Source organism: Pinus tabuliformis, chromosome 9 (genome assembly GCF_031772625.1).
Source record: "Pinus tabuliformis cultivar Carrire ecotype Pingquan chromosome 9, CPIR1, whole genome shotgun sequence".
In the NCBI taxonomy this organism is placed as follows: Eukaryota; Viridiplantae; Streptophyta; class Pinopsida; order Pinales; family Pinaceae; genus Pinus; species Pinus tabuliformis.
In genome coordinates, this window is record NC_142307.1 from 327,673,534 (window position 1) to 327,698,127 (window position 24,594).

A 24,594-nucleotide genomic window follows, 5' to 3' on the forward strand; every position below is an offset into this window, starting at 1 on the left:
CCTCTATATCCATAGGAATAGGGTTGTCTTCATAAGCAATTCCTCTAAACAACATCCATGCCTCATATTTAGACAATGGTTGTAGTGACTCTTCTTCGCTCATAGGTGGAACCGGATCTATGTTGATCATCTGGTGGGAAGTACAAATAAAAAACATTGAAAAGTATGTTTGAAGGGTTTGAAAGAGGTAATTAAAAAGTACCTTCCATTCTGTAAAATTAGCCTTTCTTAATGGAGATTTAGAAGAAGAATTCATTCTTGGAAATGATGCAAAACTTGTATGCAGACTTGGAAAGGCTCTATATGGTCTAAAATAGGCTCCAAGGGCTTGGTATTACCACCTTGACAAGTATCTACAACAACAAAGATTTACAAAAAATTCTGCATATAGCACTTTATATACAAAGATTGAAAATGATAAATTGCTAATTATTGTTGTTTATGTTGATGATATCATTTTTGGTAGCAATGAAGAATCCATGAGTCTGAATTTTTCTTTAATAATGCAGCAAGAATTTGAAATGTCATTACTTTGTGAACTTATTTATTTTCTTGGTATACAAGTTTAGCAAACAAAAAATGGTATCTTTATCTCACAAACTAAATATCTCAAAGTAGATCTTGAAAAAGTATGGAATGGAAGATTCTAAACCAATATGTACTCCAATGGTAACAGGATGCAGTGTCAGCTCTAATGATGAATCACCAGGAGTAAACCAACCAACTTACAGATCTATGATTGGAAGTCTGCTTTATCTAACAGGGACCAGACCTGACATCATGCATGTGGTAAGGTTCCAAGCAAATCCAAAGGAATCACATCTCCAGCAGTCAAAAGAATTTTCAAATATCTTCAAGGAACTCAGGACTTTGAACTATGGTATCCTAAAGATACATACCTTACTCTTCATGCATATACAAATGCTGATTGGGTAGGAAGTGTTGATGATCGGAAGAGCACTAGTGGTGGTGCATTCTATATGGGTTCCTGGTTAGTATCTTGGTTCAACAAGAAATAAAGTTCGATTGGTTTATCTACAGCTAAATAAGAATATGTGGCTCTTGCATCTTGCCGCACACAACTACTTTGGATGATACAAACTTTGCAAGACATTCAGATCACATATACTCCACCCATCTCCATTCTATGTGATAATACAAGTGCCATTAGCATTTCAAAAAATCCAATAATGCACTCCAAGACCAAGCACATACCCATTAAGTACCATTTTCTACGATAACAAGTGCTTGAACAAAAGGTAAAATTGGAGTATGTTCCCTCCAAAGAACAGGTTGTTGATATATTCACTAAGCCACTACCCAGAGAAACATTTGAATATCTCAGACAAAAGCTGGGAGTAGTTGCTGCATCATCCTGTTGTTAAATCCATTTTTTCAGAGGAAGGTTATTATATGTGGGTTTCATGACGTATAGTTGTGTATATATGCGGGGTTCTATGTCTGAAGAAGCGTATATTTTTTTTCTGATAAGAAAAGTAGTGGGTCAGACTCTGATATGGGTGCTCTATCCGATGTTAATGATTACAGTCTAACGATATGCTTTGTTCATTAATTTTTATCTTACTAACAAAGATGCCTTGATTAATGACTTGTTAACAATGCACATGTAGCACAGGTTTAGGGGGGAGCATTAACCTTCACACGCATTCTGCATTGTTGGCATTATGGTTGTTGAGTCTAGCTATGGATTTAGATGTTTATACCATTTGTTGCTTAAGCCATGTAAAAGTCTAGGGTGTGATATAACTTCTCATACATTTGAATGAGTCCTATTGGACAAATGATGTAATTTGTATCCCCACTTTGCATGGGATGGATGATGTAATATTTGTTGTATTTCTGTCATGTATAAACAATTGGTATATCCCCACTTGGTTGGGTGGATGAGTCAAATTTGGTATATCCCCACTTGATTGGGAGATTGATGTATGTATGAGTCATTGGTGATAGGAAGGTCAAACTCACATAGTTGAGTTATAGAGTCATGTTATTCTTTTGGAAAATATTTTTGCAGACTCTGCATGTGCTCAGGGGGAGCATGGACGGTTAGTGCATCACAACATGTACAATGATATCAGAACATGCACAAAGAGGGAGTTTAATCAAAGAATTCAGAATGTGCCTAGGGGGAGCATGATCATATTCAACTGTTTAGATATCAAGAGTATCCTGGTTTTCCCTTTGCTCTTGATGTCAAAGGGGGAGAATTTTGGTGTTGCTTGTTATCTCTAACAATTTCTACAGCTTGCAAAAATCAACACCATCATGGTTGCCATCAAGTCCAAAGGGGGAGATTTTTGGCATTATGATACAAGTGTTGTCCTCGATGGCAACTCACTCACAGGTCAATTCAATTTTGGTAAAAGGAAACTCACAGTACAACAAGTATATTAAGAGGTTACAAGGCAATGGTACAGAAGAACAGGAAGATGGAACTAAGGTCTACTGATTAGAATAAAGAAGGTAAAGGAAAAATTTGATAAACGATGGTCCACTTAGTCAAAACAATGTATACACGTTGTTCCACATAACAAAAAGAGCGTATACATATACACGCACTCCCATAGAAAGAAAAGCACGTACATGATTGGAAAACCTAGGTTTTGGTCCGAGGTATTTGGTCCATGGTATTGACCCTATGTATTTGGTCTGTGGTATTGACCCTAGGTATTTGGTCCAAGGTATTGGTCCTAAGTGGTTTTGGTCCAAGGTATTGAAAAAGGGCCTAAAGCTATATAAGGAGGAGAAGATCATAAGGCCAAGGGTGCAAGTGTATGGGTTTCTAAGGAATACTTCTATCTGAAGTATATTTTATGTTGCAGGGGCTATGTTTTTTATTTGATCTAAAATACTTTGTGCACCTTGAATTCAATGTTGGATCAGGATCATGAGAACTGAAGTAACTTATTATTGGATGATCTGATATTGGTTGGGCTAGATCTAACTTTGTACACCTGTTTTATTCTTTAAATGTCGTAATCTGGGTTTGCATGAAGTTCAGAAGTGCAGCAAAGTTATGAGTTGATATTTGCAGATATGTATGCAGGATTGTCTCTTCAAAAGCGTGTGTACATGCAAGTTATACTCTTCAAAATAGAATGCACAAAAGAAAAGCTTCTTTTTCAAATATGACTGATCTATCTGAACAAATTCTATTGTTTTACTGTTGTCTGTCAATGAAGTCTTCTTAGATCTGAATGTAAAACTGAATGCATAAGGAAGCTGGTATTTGATTGATTGATTGTATAAGTGAGAAGAAGTGATCTCTGTCACTGCCTGAGTAAAGCTCTCTAAGTTGACAGTAGATATTCAGTATATTGCTGGTTGGTATAGACTTGATCCAAAAGTTTATGTTTGTAGTAGTTTTGAAGGTATACACAGGTTTGATTAACGAAAGTAGCGTATACACGTAGTTTGGGTTCAGCCAAGTAGCGTATGCACTCTGATGCATGTTTTTGGAAGTTACAGCTCATTTTGAATGATGATGAAGGTTTCTATGTTTAGCATAGTGTTCTGGTGTTAGTGATTTGATTGTTCAGATTAACTAAATGTTGGCTGATGTAGTTTATGTTTAAAAGTTTTTTATGAGTCCAGTATGAAAATTGGATGAAACATGGCCTTTAGATTGTGGTGTTGTAATCCAGGAATATCCAGTCTAAAAGATTCATGAAATGTCGTCCCTGGAGGAAGAAAGAAGGTCGTAGCCTTCTGTAGGTCGGCGCCTACATACTAGTAAACAAATTGGCTTGTACAATAGCTAGGGTGTTGCAGCTCCCTTCCAGTAGAAGTTGGAAAATGAGAGAAGGTTGTAGCCTTCTGCAGGTGGGTGCCTGCGTACTGGTATGATTCTACACCAGTACAAGATTGTAAACATATTTTCTTATTATTAAAAGAAGACAAAGGCGACAGCAACAAGTGGTTTTCACCCACATTGGGTTTCCACCTTAAATCTTGGTGTTCATGTGTGTTTCTTATATGTGATGATTTATTCTGTTTTTACTGCACTGCCTAATAAGTTACTAATGTACTGGTTTAAGATAAACACATGATGAATTATCTAAATCACAAGTTCTCTGGATATACGATGGTTTCTCTAATCACAGTTGCGTGTACACACTAGTTCACTTCATTGAAGTAGCGTATATAAATTTTTTTGGGAAATAAAATTATTGATCAGATAACACTGATTCACCCCCCCCCCCCCCAGTATTATTTCCAACAAATCTAAAGTTGTAAAAAGCACTCACAAGAAGTTACTAGTCAAGAGAAATCACCTAACTATTGATGCCCTAGATTTCTCAACATTATCAACTATGATGGTATGGGTAAGAATAACAAAATTCCCTCTTCCTTTTTGGCACCATAAGGTTATAGAGGGAATTGGGAACACTTTGGGATCATTCAAAAGAATGGACCTCGAAAGAAGAGATAATTTTCTATTCACTTTCACCAAAATATCTGTAGAAATAAACCTCAGTAAAGGTCTTCCAAATCACATTTAGTTGAAACATAAAAATGTTCAGTGGACCCAAGTGTTAGACCATGAAAATACAACTTTTAGATGCCAATATTGTTACCAAAGAGGACACTTGCACAACACATGCCCACAAGAAAAAAAGCTCCCTAAAAAGAAAAGGGGCAAACCCATAAAGGAAAAGGAGGGAAACCTTCTAATCCCTACCTATGAGAGGAGTAAGAAGAGGAAACTGTGGAGAATCCTACAAAACAAGCATAATGTTCTACATCGGCTCATAATGGCAACACAACCCATATGCATAAGGGTTTCAAGTTAGAATAAATCCAAACATCAGAACAAGAGAAAGAGGAGGCTCAAAACGAAAATGGGACTAGGGGGTATAAAGAGAGCATGTGTTTTTGAGAGCTTATACTTAGACAAACAAACCGTATCACATGCATAAGGAAACTAATTAGAAATGGCTTCAATTGATCCCAACCGAGTGGGTTGGAAAAAGGCCGAGGAAAAGAAAGGAAAAATGGAGAATGTAAGTGATTATCATCACACTTACCTTCCACATTTTTTATGTCATTTTTATTGTTTTCCCTTCTTATTGCTCGAATAAACTTTTCTTTTTAAATGCTTTCAACGTATACATTTTATTCTTTATTTCAAGTTGAATAAAATTACAGTTTTTTAGTAGGAAAGTTTTTTTTTTAATAATTGGTAAGAAAATAATAAAAATTAATTTAAATACTCCAAAAGAAAATAAAGCATATCTTTAAACACATTTTTTTTAAAATAAGTATATTTTAAAAAAATGAAATGCCATGATATGAAACAAAAATAACTTAAACTACTCAACATTGTATTGTATTTTATTAGATTAGTACTGGCTTTTATGAAAAAGAGGGTTAATATTACCTATATCACTATTAAATTAGCCACTCACTATTACAATTAAAAAAAAAATGAATCTAATATTTGAATTAAATAATAACTCTTTTTTTCCAATGGAAAAATCGTAATTTTATTAATGAAAATAAAATTACATTTTGCAGATGTTGAAACACATTACATCAGGCAGCCAAAGAACTGATTAATCAGAGGTTCATAAAAAAAACTAATGTACAAATATGAGACTAATGTACATGAAGGGGAGAGTCATGTTTTTCTCCCCTTCTTCTTTTCAACCTTGCGCCACTCCCCTTGAGTTGGCATCGAAGATACGAGTGCAAGTGAGTTGAACGCATCAGGTTGGGGATTGTCCTTATCCGAATCTGAATTGTCTGGTGTATGCAGTCGTTTTGCTCCACTGGAGTCCTTTGCCTCAGGCATCTTTTCTGGCTGTGATTCCATAGGATCTTGTGGAGTTTTCTCATGTGCTTCTAGTTCTTTGTCTGCCTGGTTATTCTCATTGGGTATGGGGTCTTCCATAGCCACTTCCTCCTCCTCATCAGAGTCATGGGGGGGGGGGGGGGGGGAATTGCCAACCCTTGGGTTGTTTCCCTGTTTTCTTTTTTCTTCATGTCTCTTTTTTAGCTTCCGGGCATGTGTTTTGTAGATGTCTTGTTTGCCTACAAATTTTGCATCTAAATGCTGTGTTTTCATAGTCCAATATCTGTGTCTAGCTCCACTGTTGGTGTTTCAACAACATGCGATCTGGTAGTCCTTTGCTGAGATCTACTTCCACACAAATATAAGTAAAAGTATATATTCTTTCCTCCAGTCTTTGTGTGCCCATTTTGATATATTGCCCAATGGAGTTTTTGAACCAGCTAGGACTTGTTGATCCCAAAAATGTAATGGTAGATTATGTAGCTGAACCCAAACTGGCATCCTTGAAACAACCATAGTATTAGCATCAAAATCCGGAAACCAAGGTGTGATGAAGAGGCCCGTGGATCCCCAAAACCATGGTCCTTCTTGTAGTATAATGTCCCTTGCCTCAGCTGAATGGAATTTGACAATGAAAAACCCTTTTGAGCATAGATGTATTTCATAGTGTACAGTCCAGTTTGTGAAAATCCAATGGAAAAGCTCAGTAGGTTTTGGCCAAAAACAGTTGAATCGACAGATTATGGCTTGTGATTCAAAAGTATTACAGTGGATATTTGTTTCTGGTATATCTATGTTTAATTCTGGAATGTCATTTAGTTGTTCCACAATATATGGACTGGGTTCAATTCAAGCTTGCTTTTCTGTTATTGTAGGTGTGATTTCTCCTTCTAGGATATTCTTGAAAGAAAGTCCTCCATTTTTGTGCTTTTATTGTGTTTCATTGTTTTTTGTTGTACTACTTCCAATTCCTCCTCCTGAATGTTTTGTTTTACTAGAGGCCACAGCTCCACCTCGCAGCCTCAAGTTGAGTGTTATGGTGGACACTGACATAATGTTGTAGTCCTTCAGGAGTCTAGAGTCCTGTAGTGCTCTGCCCCCAAATATCAAAAGTTGAAATTCGGCAGGATATCCAATATGTTTGGAGAGGAGATGCTTTAGATGGAATACATTATCAGTTTCGAGAACCCAAAGTACAAAAGACAACCTCGAAGGGGTTTTAATAATAACTTGAAATCGATGAGAGTTTACCAAATGTGGGGAATCTGTGTTTGCCTCAGATTTGCATTGTCATGCTGCTCTAAGTACTCTGTTTTGCAGAACATTATGTGGATGCAAGTTAGGAGAAAACCCCATGATCCCCAGATTCACTAGGTGCCTTGTTTCAGTCAATTGAGATTGCATGTATGTGTCATGATACAGAGGTAGGAGTAGTTTGATTGTTACCTCAGTGTCTAGCAAGCCCAACACCGCAGAATGTATAACCCCCTCTGTACCAGTGTGTAGGCTTACTTGCATAGAAACCCTTTCCACCATTCCGCTATCGGCAGGCTAATGATACAGAGGGTCTAGGCAAAAAGGAGAGTTTCTCATCGCATACACTCCAACCATTGTAGATCTGCTATGGTTGCACATTAACAAACTGTAACGGAGTGATAGATCCATAGATGCCCACTCTGTCGCTGCCATCCCACATTGCTCAGGACCATTCTTCTAGAACCATAGCTCTTTTGCATTGTAGGCTTTTATCAGAGTGTCCACCACGGGTTCCTGTACACCTGCCTCAAGTTGTATTCGGTATTCTGTGATCGAGAGTATTTGCCACCAACCCATCATAGACAGCAGTTCATATGCCCATCTGGAGGGAAATAACCGCTAAGGTTCAGTCTCGACATACTTGTGATCCTCATTCCCTCTGGCCCTGAGCCTATTCCTTGCCTCCACTCCCACACCGGTGCCTGTGTGTGGAACCCTAGCACTCTCACTTGCCATCGCCTCGTCCCTTCTCCTTCCAAATCCCCACACTAATTAAATAAAATAAAATAATAAATAATAACTCTTACTATTAACTTGAGTTGTCTTTATCTTTTCTTCATCTTGAAGTATTTTCTAGAACATTTGAAGTTTTTTCAAGATAGAAATGCCAAACCCTTTTATATATTAACTTGCTTTAAAATATAAATAACAAATATTTAACTTGAGAATTAATAAATCTTAATTGTAATAACCATTCTGCAATTTTATAGAATATAAAAAGTAATTTCCAATTTTCTTGTTAATTCCCAACAAATTCTTGAATTAATTGTCAAATTTGTAATAGGTTTGGAATGGTTAATTGAAAACCATTATTAAACCCTTGATTGATTCATGAATTGACCAAACCTTTAATCAGGGGTCTAGTGTGTGCCCAATCAAGGGTTTGATTAACTCAATTTACTTACCAAATTTTGATGAGGAGAAAAGCATGGAAGGGTGTTAGAAATGGATATCTACTTACTTGAAAATGTTGAATAGTTCGTTAAAATTTACATATCTAAAAAGATGGCTGATAAATATTGCATTTATGAAGTTACCATTACTTGTACTATCACAATTTGGTAATTTTCTAGCATGAATAATGTTAACTTATCACAATTTGGTAATTTTCTAACATGAAGAATGTTACCTAATCCTTCGGGATTGTTATGGTACAATATGTAATTAGTTTCATATTTCATTTTTACACTTAATAAGTTACCGAGAGACAATCATCTCGTACATAGATTGCAAATGTATAAATAAGTGATTTTATCATTAATATGATACTCTTTGATTGTGGAATTTATTAGGTATTTCATTTATGAAGTTGCAATTACTCGTACTATTGCAATTTGATAATTTTCTAACAAGAATAAGCTATAAAGATAGTAGATAATCTTTCAAGAAATTAAAAATGAAATTATATTAACATGATATTAATTGAGTGATTTTTTATGTAAGGCATCAAAACTTAGAAGATAACATTTTTTAATAAAATTGAATTGAATTTTTAACTTAAAGCATATCAAAATCATTAAAAAGATCATTAAGATGAAAGTGCATAGATAATGAATAGTATGCATGTGTCTCAAGTGATCTAGGTGATTTTGAGAATAAGAATCATTTACAGTTTACAAAGCCTTTTAATTTTTTTTCCCAAATAGCTAAATTTATATTAAGAATATTTTAGAAATTTTGAATAATAATTAGATAACCTTAAGTATGATTTAAAACTTTAACCTTTAAAAAAATTGTAAAATGCTTTTAAAAATTACATTAAATTATAAAAATATTTAGTTCAAATACATGGATTTTTTCTTTATCTCACTAGATATCATTTTCACAATATGAAAACTCAATTTAGATAAAAAAGAAAAAGTCTATCAAATATAGATTGGATGCCTTTTTATTTATTGGAATAAAATAACTAATAAACTAAAAAGATTTTTTATAAACCATTAACTTAATATTTCTAATAAAAAAAAATATTTTCCATATTAATTAATACCATTTATGAAATATAATTATAATTTGTTATATATATATATATAATAATAAAAAAAAGAAAAAGAAAATGAAACTTGTTGTAATGTAATTTTATAGTTTAGGGATGTGCAATATATTTATCAATATTGAATTAATATATATATATATATATATATATATATATATATATATATATATAAAATTATGAAAATTATGTGAAATATATTTATCAATATCAAATTAAAAAACATATTATCATTTTAATATAATAATAATAATTTGTTTTTAATATATAAAGTATTTAAATAATAAAATTAATTATGTGGAATATATTTATTAATAACAAATTAAAAATATAGTACCATTTTATTATAATAATAATTTAATTTTTAAATATATAAAATATTTAAATAATAAAATTAAATAGCCAAAAAAACCTTTTTACCATCATTATTATTACAAAAATACATAAAATCTTCCATTAATTTTATAAAAAATACATAAATATTCAAATGGTAAAATCATTCAAAACAAAAAAAATTACATTTTTTAGGTGTATTTTCACGTCACCATCTTGTCAGTATCACGTCACCATCTTGTAAGTAGAGGAAGGCATCATCCAAAAAAAATTAAATGAAAATTATGAAACTTTCTCAAGTCTTCTCGTGGAATAATACATTTGCGCGCGAGTTTAATTCAATGAAAACACTTTTTGATTGATAAATACTTGTATCACAATGATTAAAAAATAATGGTCAAATTAAAAAAAAAAAATTAAAAGAGCAAAATTATACTTTCCCTGTAAGGGTAGGAATTTCAAATATGAAATCAGAGTAAAATTTGACAGTGATCTAAGTTTAATACCACAACTTTGATCTATTAAATAGAGTAGGAATTTCAAATATGAAATCAGAGTAAAATTTGACAGTGATCTAAGTTTAATACCACAACTTTGATCTATTAAATTGTTACTCTATTTAACTGGGAAATCACAATTACAATGTTACTCTATTTAACTGGGAAATCACAATTACAATGGTTTATATAAATTTTCAAGCTGCATTTTCATGCCACCATCTTCTCAATTTATTTGATGCCACCATTCTAACTCACCAAATATTGCACTGAGATTGGGTAAATTGTCCATCCCACGGGGAAGTCTCTTCAACTTTGGACAGCCTCTTATAGCCGAGATACGCAGTCTGAGTAGTGTACTTTCATTCCATACACCATTATTTGATGCTCCCCCAATGCTTTCTAAATTGAATAACCACTCGAGAACCAATTTCTGTAACATCACAAATCCGCCAGAATTCCCTATTCCCAACTCTTTCAAACCATAACATTCATACAACCGTAGAGTCTTCAGGTTTGGCATCCGTTCCAACGGATGGAGGTCCCGTAGCTGCTGACACCACTGCAAGTGTATGGCTTGAAGATGTCGGAAGTTGCACATGTAATCCGACATACTTGACCCGTGGTAGTCATGCACATGAAAATGCTGAAGCTTACTCATCTTCTTCATCTCATGAGGAAGATCGACCATTACATCATGATCATCATAATTAAATGACAAGTATAGGTGCCTCATGCCCAACCATGTTCCCATTATGCCATGCCATCCTCTATTCTTGATGATGTTCTTCCCTTTACCCTCCTCATTCTTATTCTCAGCGTCCTTAGATTTCTCAAGCCTTTCAATATCCAAATGCTTTCTGCTTTTGATTCTGCTTCCACACTCCATCCACTTCCCCATGATAATGCACATGACTTCCTGTGGGTTCACCTTTAACCCAGAGCAGTCGCTTAGATTCAAATACTTGAGATTTTGAAGCTCTCCAAACTTAGACGGCAATGATTGTAGAGACAGACAACGTTGAAGATGCAGAAATTGAAGGGAAGGAAGATGGCATATCTCTTCCGGCAAATCCCTGATACTCTTCTGTCCTCGTAAACTGAGAAACTCAAGCTGTTTTAATTGCCCCACTGACTATGGGATTGAATTTATTCCGCTGGAGAACCTTCAGAGACGTGAGACTCACTAGAAATCCTGGTGGAATCTCTTCAATTGAAAACTCAGATAACATGAGAGTCACCAGTTTTGGACATGGGAACTCGGCAGGGAGATTTTGAATACAATTGTCACGAACTGAGATCCTTTTGCAATCCCCATTGTGAATGGTTGGAAAATTTAGCAGCCCTTGACCTGCCTTGAATACACAATTCTCCTCTTCGCCAATATATACTGCCATCTCACGAACATCATGGTCAACTCTTACCCTTTGTTCCTCTGGAAACCTAATGATATATTCCTTCTCCTCCGCCTTCTCCTCCGCAGCATTCTGGAAGAAGCAACGATCCACAAGAAGGTTCAGGTAGCTTTGCCCAGTGGCCATGTCCATTAAATGGTTCATCTGTTTCCTTCTCACAAGACCCTCTGCAACCCACATCTGCACTAATTCCTGTACATCAATTTCTTTATCTTCCGCATACATGGCACAATACAGGAAGCAATTCTTGAGGTCGGAATTGGGCAATGCATCATAACACCATCTTAATAGTGGATAGAGTTGTGGTTTAATGCGAGGACGCAGAGTAGCTGCAGAAAAAGAAGAACCTGAATTTTCAAGGAAGATAAAGAAGCCTCCCACTCATCTACTCTGGTTTTTCCCCTCATTGCTGCGGCGACTAAGATTATGGCCAAACGAAAACCTTTACACTCGTCTGCAATATTGTTAGCACACTCCTCTATATCCATAGGAACAGGGTTGTCTTCAAAAGCAATTCTTCGGAGCTCTTGTAGTGACTCTTCTTCGCTCGTATGTGGAATCGGATCTCTGTTGATCATCTGGTGGGAAGTAGAAGTAACAAACATTGAAAATTCTTCATGAAGGCCTTGAAGAATTGAGGTAATTGAAAAGTACCTTCCATTCGTTGACTTGTTTAGGGAGTGTCCCCGGGTTGTCCGTGAGACAATCGTGACGCGGCTGTTGTTGTGATGGATCGCAGCGATGGAGTATGCTATTCGCCTCTATAAGGGAACCATGCAGCAGCTGCAACCAGATCTTGAGAGCCTCCGGGGCCGCTTTGTGTTGATCTTTAAAGACGGCGCTTACATTGAGCAGAAGATTGTAGACAGGCCTCAATTCAGTTTGCAGAAAGTGATGCTTTTCCTTCTCCTCCTCGATAACATCCTTCACTAGTGGGATGATTGGAGCGATGACTGGAGCGATCACAGCTTCGAGACTTCTAACGAATACTGAAAGGTCACTTTGAAAGGATTGAAAGAGGTAATTAAAATGTACCCTCCAATTTTTTATTTGTTTCGACGCTCTCCCAGAGTTGTTGCTAAGACAATCGAGACACTCTTGCGGTGAATTGGAGCAATGGAGTATGCTTTTCGCGTGTGTGAGGCAATTATGCAGCAGTTGCAGCCACACCTTCAGGCTCTCACGGGCCGCTTCAGACAGTTGATCTTGGAGGACGGTGGTAATATGATGCAGAAGATATTCCATAGGAATCAAATTAGTTTGCAGAATTTCACGGCTTTCCTCCTCCTGAATTACTTCTTTTGTCAGTCGCATGACTTGTTCAACCCCTAAAACGTTGCTTCTGGTGATACTATCGATAGCTTTCCCAACGTTCTTGTGGCCTCACAGAATTTAGAGCAGCAGAGAGGGATAAATGCAGGGATTGCGTGAGAGGGCCAAAAAGCAGTTATGATTGAGACGCAGAGAGAGAGGGGAATGGAGTTTAGGAAATGATCACTCAAGTAGCATTCCGCATTTGCATTCTGTACCACAGATGGCTAAAGTTTATGCGAATTCTAACTTTATGTTCTTTGAATTCTAACTGAACGTGGAAGTGTGTATGCGATTCATCCTTTGTGACAAAGCAAAGAATATTGCCGTGCAGGAAGGGCATTCTGAAATCACTCAAATAGAATTCCGCATTTGATTGCCGTGCAGGAGGGGGCATTTCGGCAATTCTGCACCGCAGATGGCTCAAGTTTATGGGAATTCCAACTTTAAAGTGAAAGCATATGCGAATTCTTTTTAAAAGGGAAAATTGTTCTGCGAATTCTAAACTTTAACTTTAAATGAGAGTGTACGCGATTCGTCCATTTACTTTGCCGGGCGGGTGTGGCATTCAGCATCCTGCAGACATGTTAAAGTTTATACGATTTCTTTTTTAAAAGAAAATTGTTCTGCGAATTCGTGTGTGAGATATCTCAGAGAATGAGCATAATAACAAAGAGGAAATGCAATAGAGAAAAAATGATGAAAAGAAATCTGGGGTGTTGCCCAAAATCCCCTTTATTTATAAATGATTCTAACCTTGACCTGTGGGTTATGACCCACTAAGTCTAAACGGAAGCGTTTTTAGGCATTAAGCCTTTCAACCATGGACTTACGGCACTATCGGAACCTTTTCTCACTATCGGAAACTTTAAACTATGCGTTTAAACCTTAAAAGTCACGGTCATACAAATATCCGAAATACATGGGAAAACCATAAAAACCCACTCCGATCCCTTGGTTCGGAATTCAAAAACAATACGCCCGTTTTAATAACTATCGGCAGTTCAGCTCATCGCATGTCGCAACTCTTCCAGGCCCGAGGTCCACCCGATCGCCCGCTCTCCGATCTGTCGATCGCCGACTGCCCGATCGCGATATCGTGATATCGGTGCTCCGCCACTTAGTGCTATCACACTGTCCCCTTGACTCCTCCGATTGCGATCAACGACTAGATCTGGGCCATTGATTTGGATCTAGATCCAACGGCTCACGATCTATCACAACGCTACACAGCCTCGATGTGATGGTCGCATGATCATTGTTGCCGATGTTCTGATGCGATAGGATTTCGCCGATGTGCCGATGCGATATCGCTATCACAGTTCGCCGATGATGCGATGGTCACTATTGTTGTTCGCCGATACCCCGATGCGATGGGATACACGGACCCGATAAGTTCCAAAGGCAAACTTGATATTATTTCAAGTCCGCCCAATGCCCCGCTAAAGGTTTCAGCGTCGATTCTCTGTGTCAGTGGCTTTTCTGCTCACAGACTTGAACAACACAAGAATTCTTTCAGTTTTAAATAAAAAGCACAGATCGAACCCAATACTCTCAATTCATCAAGGAATCAGTAATTAGCAAGAAAACAACACATCAATCCACGCGAACTCGTCATATATAAAAGCATAAACATTAATTCATAATACAGAACTGGACAGAGTCTTGGTCTGTGACTTGATTACAAAATGAATGACCTCTGTCAAACAAACTCAGTTCGCAACACACTTTGAGCTCACGCTCACTCCAAGCCTCACTCCCCTCTTGCTCGCTCATCCCATTTGTCCTCCTTTTATAACTCAATAATGTCTCTAACAATATCTAACAACAATATTCTATTTCTTAAGAGATCTAACAGCAATCTTCTATCTCTTAGCTCTCAAGCACACCTAAACTAACAAATCTTATCCCTAATCTAAATAAAACAATATCTTATTTATTACTATAACTAAGAATTTGAGAAGTCATCCTTCTCGTTATTCTTGAATGTGACCAAACAGTCAATGAATTTTACTGTGATCAGCGACAACATGTGGACAATTCTCCACATTGCTGGCTAATGCCGATGCTCCTGCATCAGACTCCCGGGGAAGAAAAGACTTGTTCTTCAAACTTTCAGGACTCACTCCATATTTTTGTAGTTCAGTTGTTCTCAACCAACTGGAATCTTCCACTGGCTGCTCCTTCCACTTGACTAGATATTGGAAATATGTCTGTCCTCTGGTTTTCTTAGATATTCTTTGATCTAAAATAGCTTCAACTTCTTTCTGAGATGCTTTTGGCACCTGTTCCTCCCAGTCCACAGTTTGAACTTCATCACCTGTAGCTTCATTCTACAACTCTGTTTCTGCCTCTCTGAATGGGTATAAGTCTGCAACATTAAAAATGGGGGATATTTCGATCCCTTCCGGCAACTCAATCTCATATGCATTGGCTGAAGATTTCCTTTTGATTTTACAGGTTCCTATTTTCTTCAGTTTCAGTTTATTATAAGTCTTTGTATGAAATCTCTCTTTCCTCAAATATGCCATGACCAAATCTCCTACTTGAAACTCATTTTCTCTCCTTTTCAGATCTGCTCTCTGTTTGTATCTTTTGCTGCTTTCCTGTAATTTATCTTTGACTTCTTCTTGTAGCTTTTGCATTTGTTCAGCGAAATCTTTAGCAGTTGCACTCTTGGCTTCCTGTTTTCCCAAATCTCTGAGCTCATATACTCCTCTCGGATGCATTCCAAAGACAATCTGGAATGGACTCATTCTTGTGCTTCGGTTTGGTGTATCATTGTAAGCAAACTCAGCTTGAGCTAATGCCAAACCCCACTGTTTGGGATTCTGATGAACCAGAGTTCTTAATATATTTCCCAAGCTTCTGTTCACAATTTCAGTCTGTCCAACTGTCTGAGGATGGTAGGCTAAACTAAAACTGAGTTTAGTTCCTAGCTTCTTCCAAAGTGTCCTCCAGAAATGCCCTACAAATTTAGTATCTTGATTTGATACAATGCTCACAGGTAACCCATGCAATCTTACAATCTCAGAAAAGAACAAATTGGCTATGTGTGTGGCATCATTAGTCTTCTTACAAGAAATAAAATGGGCCATTTTTGAAAATCTGTCTACAACGACATAAATAGAATCATTTCCTCTCTGAGTTTTTGGTAAACCCAGAACAATGTCCATACTCACTGCATCCCATGGTCGATCTGGTATGGGCAATGGCTGATATAGACCTGTATTCTGACTCCTTCCTTTGGCATACTGACATACCCTGCATTTCTCAACAAACTTTTTAACATCAGTCTGCATTTTAGGCCAATAATAAAAAGCATTCACCTGAGCAAAAGTTTTGTCTTGTCCAAAATGACCAGACAATCCTCCACTGTGCTTCTCTTTAATGATGTTTTCTCTCATTGAACATTTAGGAATGCATAACTTGTTGCTTTTAAATAACAGGCCTCCTTGAATAAGGTAGTCCATCTACTGACTTCTGTTATGGCTCACTGGATTCTGCTCTGTTGTGTAGATATCTCTAAAATCCTCATCATCCTTGTACATTTCTATCATTTCATCAAAACCTACAACACCCACTTTAAATTCTTGCAAAAGAAAACTTACCCTGCTTAATGCATCTGCCACTTTATTTGACTTACTACTTTTATGCTTTATTACAAAAGTGAAACTTTGTAGGAATTCCACCCACTTGGCATGCTTCTGATTTAACTTTGGCTGATTATTAATGAACTGTAGAGCATGATTATCTGAATATAAAATGAATTCCTTTGGCAGTAAGTAATGCCTCCATTTTTTCAATGCCTGCACAATAGCGTAGAATTCTTTGTCATATGAAGAATATCTCCTTTTCGCATCATTTAATTTCTCGCTAAAATATGCTATTGGTCTTTGCTCTTGGCTCAGCACTGCACCAACTGCTTCTCCACTTGCATCAGTTTCCACTTGAAAGACTTTCTCGAAATTTGGCAATGTTAGAACATGCTTTTCTGTTATCTTCTTTTTCAGCAAATTAAAATCCCTGTCAGCTGCTTCTGTCCATTGAAATGGCTGATTGACCTCCCTGATTGTCTCAAGGATTGGTGCACAAACTTGACTGAACCCTTTTATAAACTTCCTGTAAAAACTAGCAAGTCCATGAAAACTCCTTACCTCGAATATACTCCTGGGAGTAGGCCAGTTTCTGATTGCTTGTACCTTTTCCGGATCCATTTTTAAACCTTCCTTGGAAATCATAAATCCCAAATATACCAGCTCCTCTTTCATGAAACTACATTTCTTCAAATTAATTAGTAGTTTTTCCTTCTGCAGAGTTTTCAAGACTAATTTCAAATGTTCCAAATGTTCCTCTTTACTTTCGCTGAAAACCAGAATATCATCAAGGTAAACAACAACAAATTTACCTGTATATTTTTTCAAAACCTCGTTCATTAGTCTCATGAATGTGCTAGGCACATTAGTGAGCTCAAAAGGCATCACTAACCACTCATACAATCCACTATTTGTTTTGAATGCTGTCATCCATTCATCGTCTTCCCGAATTCTGATTTGATGATACCCGCTTTTCAAATCTATTTTAGTAAAGTACCTAGATCCACTTAAACAGTCCATTAAATCATCCATTCTAGGCAAAGGAAATCTATACCTGACTATTATCTTATTGATAGCTCTGGAATCAGTGCACATGCGCCATTCTCCTCCCTTTTTCAGACTAAGCACCGTTGGCATAGCACACGGACTCAGACTTTCTTGAATCAGTCCCTTGTCCATCAGCTCTTGAACCTGTCTTGCAACTTCTGCATTTTCCTAAGGATTTAATCTATATGTAGCTTTATTAGGTAGACTTGCTCCTGGTATTAAGTCGATATGGTGACTTATACTCCTAATCAGTGGTAGTCCATTCGGCAATTCATCCACAATGATGTCCATGTAATTATTTAACACAGATTGAATTTCTTCAAGTAAATCATTTAAATTTGTCGAGGTTAAAATTACCTTTGGCCTTCCCACGATAGCGAAATACACCTCCTCGCTTTTATCAACCTCCTGTAGCAGTTCTTTGCCACTCATCAACATAATACTATTTTCAGGCAGCTCTTTATCAGCATCATTCTTCACTGGCAGCAATGTATGTTTAACTCTGTCCTTCTCTATGGTGTATGTATTTCTTCTCCCATCATGAATCGCCTTCCGGTCAAATTTCCATGGTCTTCACAATAACACATGACATACATCCATGGGCATTATGTCACATAGGATCACATCTTTGTACGTGTCGATCTGCATTTCCACATTACACTGTTCTGTCACAATAACTTGATGACCCTTTTGAAGCCAAGATACTTTGTAAGGTGTAGGATGCGCTTTCCTGGTTAACCCAAGCTTTTCCACCATCTCTGTAGACACAAGATTGTCAGTACTCCCGCTATCAATTATGACCTTACAGCACTTACCCTTTGACTTGCATGTAGTCCTGAACAAGTTCTTCCTTTGTGCAGGTTCTCCAATCTCTTTTTCTGATCTCAACAAAATTCTTCTGAGCAGCAATGCTTCACCTTCTTTTGGTGGTTCTTCTACAAGTCGAGGTGGTTCCGGCTCTGCCTCAGCCACATTTGCACCCCTCTAGCTTGTTGACTTGTTATGAGGACAGTCCCGTGACATATGTCCCCATTCTCCACAGGTATAACACCTAAAATCTCTTCCTCGCCCTCTTCCTCTAGGTGCGAATCTCCCTCTACTAGATTCACCTATCTGTGGTGATCTGCGGCTTGAACTTCCTATGTCAACTTGATGCTATGTTCCTCTAGATTGACCAGCGCCTCTACCTCTCACTGAGATCTTTCCTCTGTTTCTTTGACTCTGTTTTCTTAATATTTTCTCCTCTGCTTTCAAGTTTGCTTGATAGGCATCTTCAACAGATTTCAGACTTAACAGGCTAATCTCATCTTGGATCTCATACCTTAGCCCATTAATGTATCTAGCTACTTTCTCCAAATCATCTTCTACATGCCCTATTCTGATACTTAATCTATAAAATTCTTCTGTGTACTCCTTAACAGACATTCCTTTCTGCTTCAGATTTTTCATCTACTTAAAAAGATTCAAATGATAGTCTTTAGGCAAAATCTTGGCTTTCAGTTTACTTACCATTTTATCCCACTGCTTGATCTTAGATTTCCCTTTTCTCTTTCTTGATGTCTGTACCTCGTCCCACCAGATGGCTGCATGACCTTTCAATCTAGTGACTGCAAACTTTACCTTCTTGTTCCCTTCAACCTCTTCATAATCGAAGTACTGATCTATGGATCTGATCCAATCCATGAGCTCCTCGGCATTCAGACTCCCTTCATACATAGGAATCTCCATTTTGGGTTTGCTTCCAGCCTTTGCCAGCATCTTGATGATTTTAACATTGTCATCCTCTTCTTCTGCTTCCACATCTGTATCATATTCTTCTGAAGAACTTTCAGCTCCCTCATCAGGCGCTCTTCTTTAGGCTGTCTCCATTGCCTCCATTCGTGTATGCAAACTCTGCACTTCTTCCAACAGAATGGCATTTGGCTTTGGTCTTCCTCGACCAATTCCCCTTCTCGGTGGCATTTTTGTTGTAAACACTATCTCTTTTGCTCTGATACCAAATGATGAAAATAAATCTTGGGTGTTGCCCAAAATCCCCTTTATTTATAAATGATTCTAACCTTGACCTGTGGGTTATGACCCACTAAGTCTAAACGGAAGTGTTCTTAGGCATTAAGCCTTTCAACCATGGACTTACGGCACTATCGGAAGCTTTAAACTATGCGTTTAAACCTTAAAAGTCGCGGTCATACAAATATCTGAAATACATGGGAAAACCATAAAAACCCGCTCCGATCCCTTGGTTCAGAATTCAAAAACAATACGCCCATTTTAATAACTATCGGCAGTTCCGCTCATCGCATGTCGCAACTCTTCTAGGCCCGAGGTCCACCCGATCGCCTGCTCTCTGATCTACCAATCACCGACTGCCCGATCGCCGATCACGATATTGACGCTCCGCCACTTAGTGTTATCGCACCGTCCCCTTGACTCCTCCGATTGCGATCAGCGACTAGATCTGGGTCGTTGATTTGGATCTCGATCCAACGGCTCACGATCTATCACAGCTCTACACAGCCCCGATGCGATGGTCGCATGATTGCTGTCGCCGATGTTCTGATGCGATAGGATTTCGCTGATGTGCTGATACGATATCGCTATCGCAGTTCGCCGATGATGCGATGGTCACTATCGTCGTTCACCGATACCACGATGTGATGGGATACATGGACCCGATAAGTTCCAAAGGAGAACTTGATATTATTTCAAGTCCAACCAATGCCCCGCTAAAGGTTTCGACGTTGATTCTCTATGTTAGTGGATTTTCTGCTCACGGACTTGAACACAAGAATTCTTTCGGTTTTAAATAAAAAGCACAGATCGAACCCAATACTCTCAATTCATCAAGGAATCAGTGATTAGCAAGAAAACAACACATCAATCCACGCGAGCTCGTCATATATAAAAGCATAAACATTAATTCATAATACAGATCTCGATAGAGTCTCAGTGTGTGACTTGATTACAAAATGAATGACCTCTATCAAACAAACTCAGTTCGCAACACACTTTGAGCTCACGCTCACTCCAAGCCTCACTCCCCTCTTGCTCACTCATCCCATTTGTCCTCCTTCTATAACTCAATAATGTCTCTAACAATATCTAACAACAATATTATATTTCTTAAGAGATCTAATAGCAATCTTCTATCTCTTAGCTCTCATGCACACCTAAGCTAACAAATCTTATCCCTAATCTAAATAAAACAATATCTTATTTATTACTGTAACTAACAATTTGAGAAGTCATCCTTCTCGTTATTCTTGAATGTGACCAAACAATCAATGAATTTTACTGTGATTAGCCACAACATGTGGACAATTCTCCACATTGCTGGCTAATGTTGATGCTCCTGCATCAAAAAATAGTTGCTTTCGTTACCTGGAAATTTTTGATTTTATCAAACTAATAAAATAAAAGAGCGGTGGTGTGGCCATTCCTCTGGAATATAAATGTCGAACATTTTCTTTCTGTGAAATTTAAGTTTTAGAGTTAATTTTATATTTCTAAGGGTGTTTTTTGGTTGTGGTTCATGGCACATTGGTCAAGGGGTGGTCACTACATCCATGGAAAAATTTGCGCTGATCTACCCTGAAGGGAATCTAGCCCCGTGGCCTACTAGCAAGGCCTAACGCCAAGGGCTTCAAGTAGAATGGACCCTGTGACCTTCCGAACAGCAAGGGATAGATTTTGACCAACTAAGCTAACCCTTGGGGCTGTTTGTAAGGTATTTAAATTATTTATTACATTTATTAATGTGGCTGATATAAGTTGATAGGCTTAAAAAAAATACATCAATAACCATATTTACCAAGCTAATAAGTATATATCTATCACCATCGACCATATTAATAACTGTTAAGTATATTTTATTAAATGCGAACTTCTCCTCAATTTTAATAACTATATAAATAATATTAGCCATATTATTTACATGGTTGACCATGGTTTACCATGGTTGGTTTTCATATTGAGACAATCCTTGTCATAATGGGACATAGGACAATGGTCGACCATGTTTGACCATTATTGATTTCCACATAGACACAATCTTTGTCATAATGCAATGTTGGACCAAGGTTGATTTTCATATTGGCAGACTCTTTGTCAGCATGCGAAGTTGGACCATGGTTGACCATGATTAATTTCAATAGGATGAGATCCTTATATAGAGTTTTGGAGTGAAGATAAGTCAGCTTGATGTGTGACTTGTTGTCCTCTTCAACTCCAGGTGTTCTTCAGTTCTTCACTCGGAGTTTCTACCTTCCACTTGGAGTTTTAGAAGCTCTTAACTCATCATTAGGCGAATCTTATGATCAAGTGTCTTTTTGGAAGCTTCGTGGGCACTGGCACATTGAGAGAAAGATTCCTCCACATGTCAAAGTACGCCCAGCGCAGGTAGCCTTTGTTGCACTTGCGATGTAGCGCAGGTAGCCTTTGTTGCACTTGCTATGCAGTGCAGGTAGCCTTTGGAGCAGCTGCTTTGATCCAAAATTGACCTGTTTTTGAGTTTTTTTCAGTGGAGAACTGATTTGCAATGCTGTGGTTTGCTGACCTTGTTCCTCTAAGGGTAAGAACAACATGTTTAGGGACTTTGGATCCCTCAGTTTATTGAAATTTCATGCTCCATGCTGTAAGGCACAAAAATGTCTATAACAGTTGCCCCCTAAAGTATGAGGTCGTTTATCGGGTGAAATGCTTTATTAGGAGGATTCGAAGTTCATTCAAATCGTCGGGAGGTGACCTGTAACAAAATACAATACAATACATTATCTTTTCATACTTTCTTTTCATGATCTAGCTGAGGCGGGCATTTCCCATGCTCAGCTTTATAAATACATTTGCTGTACATAAACAGAGGATCGTCTGATAATAGACTGATAATTCTCTGCTTTTAATTATCATCCTTTTAGTAGGATGATCATCTGCTGCACATGTCTATGTTTTTATCTCCTGAATATATATCGCAGCCCAGATGGATGAAACTAGATCCGGGGTCTTCAAACTTGTCCGATCTTCACTCTAGTACAAGTCGATCCATGTGAGAATTTCTTGAAGTCGAACATGGAAAGACATCGCTTGATTACCAGTCAATAATGTAAACTGTTAACAAGCGCGAGAGGAATCACCGATAATGATGATGACCCTCAAGGTACTGCAGCACAATTCACGTGGTGTGAATATAGGATCTGACGTCGAACACCACGCAAAGTCTCCTGGTCGAAGGTCATTAATGTATACCTATCGCCGGGAGTGAGAAACTTGTCATTGAGGCATGCAAGCTTCAAAGTACTGAGGGGGGTGTTCCTAGATCAACTTCTTGGATAATGAGCTGATGTCGACAAGAAGTGATCCGTCAAAGGAGGGCCTTAATGAATCCCACATCAGTGACACGGAACGGAGCTAGTGATGATGGTGAAAACGATCTGTGAAATATGATTCAGGGTGGCAGTCATGGAAGGATGAAAGATGATGTACGGTTGTGGATTGGACCCGGTTGACACTTTCTGAATGACATCTCTTGAACATATAACGACACTGATGTGATGGATCGGTAGCATTACCCCATGTATGGATGGTATGGCGAGACCATGGTGAAGGGACCGGTGAATGATAATAACCCAACCCGATATTTACGGAGGCAAAAGTGTCATGTTCAAGAGCGACTTGCTAACATTAAGCTTTGAGGTTCTTCCCAATTTTTCCCCAGTCATTTCTGACCAGTACCTCTTTATTTTTGTCAAGCTTGAGGAGGATAACATATGCTTGTTCTATAACCTGCCCTTCGGGCAAGCCCATCGCTATGTTTTAATGAGCTTAACGATAGGGAAACTCGTTCTCGTCTAAAGACAAGTTTGTCGCTATCTAATATTTTTAACGAGCCCAGCGACAAAGACAACTCGGTCCTTTTCATCTTTAGAGAGTCTGAAAAGGGTACATAAAGTGGACTCCAGGGGTCCTTTTTCGTCATCTAATCCCTTAAGTCCGAAAAAGTATAAAACAATACAGAAGGGATGAATGTTCGATATCTTTATCGAGCCGAACTAGGCAAGCGCTCGATCTTTTTGTGCAATAATCCCTCAGGTCCAAAAAGATTAAAATCTAGAGGAGGGCTAGCTCTTCCGGTCCTTTTAACGAGCTGGAAGGCCAAAACTCGGCAAACTTTTCATATTTTACGAGTCAGTGAAAAGAGCTCAAAGAAGACTCGTATTTTGAGGAACGAGTGATAAACAGGGATAGCAACAGATTCCAGGTACAAGTTGGAATTTTCCAATCACGGCAGTGTCACAAGGATGGCCAGGTGAAGTCACTCTTCGCAGCTGTTCCTCAAAATAGGTAAACAATCAAGTGGATGTGAATGATCGGCCAAATGAAAAGTGGAGGTGACGGTGCACAAACACGACCAAGGCTTTTATGGCTGATGAATTTACGGTCTCAAATGGTTATTTACCGGTTCATTTTTTCTGGATGAGCTCGAACTCTGGAGGAAGCTTGCTCACATGCTTATGTTTATTTTTTAACGAGCATGAATTTCTGCATTAAAACTGCTCGGTTCTTGCGTTTATTTTTTAACGAGCATGAACTTTGCCAAAACTGCTCGTTCTTTTGCATGCCCCCAGCATCATAATAACGCATGTCAAAGGAGGGTGCCCCCCAAGCTTCATTGCATTCAACTTGGTGGTTGGAATGAAGGTTTACCTTTGAATTTTGAAAAGGGGATTTGTTTCATTTTTTAATGAGGTTGACATAGTAAAAGAACTATCCTCATGACTCCTTGTTTCATTTTTTAACGAGGTTGACATGAAATAAGAACCGTCCTCGGAGCCCACTGTATTTACAGTATTTCCATTAGGGCGATGATCCATGCTGACAAAATATTTAGGAATCTTCCGAATCCATTGGATATAGAAGATTTCATATTGTAGGTTTCCACTGTGGCTACTTCCGCCAGATTACTCGCCGGCGGTAGGGCAAAAGTACCCATTAAGGCAGGGTATTTTAGGAGACCTACTCCAATATTTTGGAGCGATTGATTACTTTCATGGATCAT